This window comes from Trachinotus anak, unplaced genomic scaffold (genome assembly GCF_046630095.1).
Source record: "Trachinotus anak isolate AG129_WGS33_773 ecotype Australia unplaced genomic scaffold, CSIRO_AGI_Tana_v1 ptg000011l, whole genome shotgun sequence".
Lineage (NCBI taxonomy): Eukaryota > Metazoa > Chordata > Actinopteri > Carangiformes > Carangidae > Trachinotus > Trachinotus anak.
The window spans coordinates 17,386,994-17,391,383 of NW_027273862.1; the positions used below are offsets into that span (position 1 = coordinate 17,386,994).

At 41.5% G+C, this 4,390-nt stretch overlaps 1 long non-coding RNA gene across 6 annotated transcripts in view; it reads right to left on the bottom strand.

Annotated features, from left to right (window-relative positions):
• The window catches only part of LOC139627625 (uncharacterized), a 186,449-nt gene that overhangs the window by 127,679 nt on the left and 54,380 nt on the right, over nt 1–4,390 (bottom strand). The gene's annotated exons all lie outside the window — the stretch shown is intronic.

A 4,390-nucleotide genomic window follows, 5' to 3' on the forward strand; every position in this document is an offset into this window, starting at 1 on the left:
GCTCCTCCAGTTTCCCAGACACCAACTGGCTGACGTATCACACTTGATTCGAACCAGAGCAGGGGAAATCAGAGTGCATTAACACTGTATGTAGAAGGCACTAACTGAATGATCCCAGCATTATGTGGCCTCTGGCCTGGCCTATCTGCGTAGTTTGATGCATAATTTGAGCATTAATGTAATTTACATTTTAACACAGTCCCAAAAGTAAACTGATTAGTTGATAGTTATCTTCTAATGTGCCAAGAGGACCCACATGTCACTTGTGTGCAGGCAGAGGGACAGGATTACACATAACAAGGTTGGCCTTGCAGGAACACAGACAAAGAGACAATGTCTGCCAGAAGGATAGACACCAGAGAGAGGCACCACACATGCACACAAACACACACACACAGTCTAACACGAAATCTTGTGAGGTAAATAGTTGTCGTTCAGGTTTGCTAGTGTAGCAATTCTGTCTAACAGGATCCATCTTTCTTCTTTATTTTCAAGGACCTTTAAACAGATCATACCAATATGGTTACAATAAATCTGGAGGATATAACAGTAGGTTCTCAGTTGGGTTTGAGGTCTTTAGACCACTTGATAACATCAGCAAATATGTGATTGTGCAAAGTTTCAGAAGCAGTTTACTTACCATGCATCGTATTAATCAATCTAAAATTCAAATTAAAAAAGCTATTAAAAGTAATTCTATGCCATCAAATGCCTTTTATCTCTGTCCCAGCAGAGTTCCTTCTTTTTCATGGGACAAATTAGTGCCCCCATAGATGACAGAAGTGCTTAAAAAAAAACTGCAACAGAGTTGCATTCCCATGATGCAACACTCCCAGTGGTTACATCTGCTCCATTCTTTCATCTTTCTCCATTGTTAGGTGGGAGCTGTCACATTAGGAGGAGAATCGTGGCTCCTTCCCACCCCCAAGTACCCCTTTTTTTCCCATTCCAGCAGTTGGCAGGGTGGCAGGCCCATACAAAGGAGCGTGCACCAGGAGCGCAGAGGGGAGCACCGTTAGAGGAAAAACAGTTTGGGAATTAAGGTCATTAATTTTCCACTTTCAAGGGCTGCCACACAGACAGAGATAAAGTCAGCATAAATATTCCGCCGAAGTTTCTCCTGTTTTTCTCCTCTCCCCATTTTCATCGGCAGCCCATTTATCTCCATGCTGTCAATTAGAGGCAAAAGCAAAGAACTAATTAGGAACTGTGCAATTTTAATTAGCTGTTTTGATAATTAAACTAATTGGTTCCCTTGTGTTTCTGCAATGTGTGCTGAGAACTTTTTTGATATCTGGGCAGCAGATTTCCCATCCGCTGGTTAATTAGTCACTTTTGCATTAAAAAGGAGCCTTCCTTAATAGCCTTAATTTGCAGTTGAAAAGAGAATCTACCATCAATAATTTGTGTAATTGGTAACCGTTTGATTGTAATTTAGAGGCACGGCCGGACAGCTCGGCATGTCTAATTCCTAATGACTAGGATTAAAGTTGGATTAACTGTTTGGGAAAGGGATTCACTCTCCCCTCTTCCCTATCCACCAAATGACACCTTGTCTACATTTGATTGGTCATGAAATTCAAATTGACTAGGTGAACAGAGGGCCTTTTACCCTTCGTATTACTTTCTACATGGTGAGCCTGTCAGGTTACATCAAAAAGATTCCAATAATTCCCATTTTCACCCACTGTCTCAGGAGCTCCGCAAAAAAGAGAATAAAAAGTGGTTGCAATTTATGATTTGATGTGTGTTAAACTTCTGCTATCAAACGCATTTGTGTACAAGTCTGATGGGAAAACATGGCCAAGATCAGCCACTAGGAGGAGCAGAACCTTAAATCTCAGAGTAGCAAGGTAAAGTAGGTCTCACTGTTAATGAAACTTAACTCATGTAATAGGCAATGCTTTTCTCTCTGAACATAAAATTGTACATTAAATATAGTGTGCATTCACATATCTGTACTGAATGTCTGCTTATACTGTAAGTTGCAGGCCTAAACTCAATGCAAAGACAGTGACACTACCATAAATGATCTTGTACATTTACCTACCAAACCAGTGTGTGCTACAGTCGCAGAAACACCAGGGGAAATCACACTGTTGTTTACAGGTGTCATCTTAATACGAGAATGAATTTAAATATTGCTAGAAGCTGGGAAACCTGGACTAAAAGCATATCATTCAGCATTTTAACTATCAGGCACCATCTCTATACATTTACAACACCAAGCACCGTCAGTGGTCTGATTAAAAAGCACCATTCATCCCACTTAGCCAGAATACAATTAAGGGACATGGCTTTAAAAGCCCAGCCCTGAAGCCTCTCCCCATCCCACATAAAAGGAGCACTCTCCAGTGAGCCTTGCCTGTAAATATCATGTTTGATATGAGGTTTTAATCTGCTTAGCCATTCTGAACTATAGAATGGGCTCATCCTCTCTCTGAAACCCCTGTCCAATAGCTGTGTGCCTGAGGACGAATAGGAACACAACACTAGTATGCTATCTGATTAGGTGGGGTTAATTACAGAGCACTGTTTTGTAGTGGCTGCATTTGAGAGCCACCCATAAATAGATGGGCATGGGTAATGCATGCTCAGAAATGAATTTTAATTAACTGTGTATCAGAGAGGCCCACTTAGGGGCTTGTTTCTAGTATGTACTGACCCTGCTGTTGGATGTGGAGTGGGAAAGGGTCTGCATCCAAGACACTGTGACAGGGGCTGAGCAGCACACCATGGCCTACATGAGCCATGTATCACAGACACACAGGAAGTTGTGTCTTTACACAAAGGCAATGTGTCTAATTTATATTGATGAGAATTCCTGGATTGAGAGCCACAGAGGAACCGGTCCATGTCTTCACATTATCATCGCTGTTAAAACAGGAGCTGAACTGAGACACATGGTCTCTGCAGCTACTTCATGTGTTCAAATATCATTGAAACTTTAAAATACATGCAACGCTTTCAGCTACATGACTTAATATAACATGGAGACTCCAAAACCTGGAGTGCTAGTGAGGTGATTGCAGTAACCTCAGAACTGTGTGTGTGTGTGTGTGTGTGTTTTTTAACATTCAAATATTGAATGGCTGTTTGAAGCCAAGCCCTGATGAAACTGAACCATTCTTTCCCCTTTACTTTCCAGTTTTCTGTGTGATTGGATTAATTATGTGTCACTCACTTTGCTAGAGGTCAGCAAACATACATTCTCGGTCATAAGTCATCAATCTATGTGACCATGGAGATGAAAAGTCAAGCATGTCAGCCAGGAAGCTGGACAGAGAGGGATCAGGCCATTGATTTCAGGGCCAACTCAATCTCACCACAGCCTGCTGCCCTGAGAACTGAAATTATCCCTATGGGCTATGTACAGTGAGCTTTATACCTTACATTTGTGGTGCATGATCACATTAGCAGGACCTATTAAAAATGTGGTTTAACTCAAAATGAATGCTCTTCTGCGTGGATATGGTTATTTTTATTCAGGTTAGCTCACATATTTTATTCACCCCCACCCTAGTTTATACAGATTTAATTCTAGTTATACAAAAATAAATCTTCACAGATGAGGTAAATATGATCTAATGCAGATTTAACTGAGGCCCTTGATCTGAAATAGTTTGAGAGTAATTATCATTACAACTATTCATTATTATTTGATTACAAGGTAGCTTATAATAATGTGCTTAGAGTAGGTTTGTAATATCTGGTGCAAAATGTTAACAGAAGGCAAGGACAGACTGAGCAAGCTCACACCACAGACCGCCTGCTGGCTTGCTGACGAACCAGCGTTATTGTAGCTATACCCCACTCCACTCTCCTAAATGGCTAATCTTTGTTGGATCTCACCCTTAATTGGTTAACAGTCTCCGCGGGGCAAGTGAAAGTGGTGCTATTTAAGGCTCCACCATGAAACAGCAACACTTTCATCTTGGCAATAACAGGCAACAATTATATTACCAGATTCGAAACTGAACCTTCTATCTACCCACTAATCAAAAACGCAGCCCATCTGTTGTGCTGTCTCTTTTGAAACTGCAGCCTGTATGATAACTGTGTCTGGACACTAATTAACTGCTAAATAGACCACAATTAGATGTTATTTCTATTAAATTCTGCAGAAAGAAGGTAAGGAGAAGAAACACAATAAGCGCATTTTATGTTTACTTCAACTGTACCAGGCACTGATGGAGCAGCATCGCTCTCCCTCAATGTCTCTCTCTCTCTCTCTCTCTCTCACTTCCCCGTGTGCGCGTGCATGTGCATCAATACAACCTTACGTGCATGCGCTCTCTCCTGCTTCTGCTCTCTCTCTCTCTCTCTCTCTCTCTGGCTCTCTCTATCCCGCACATTCAGACTGGCAGGCAGACCAGTCACACACACACAC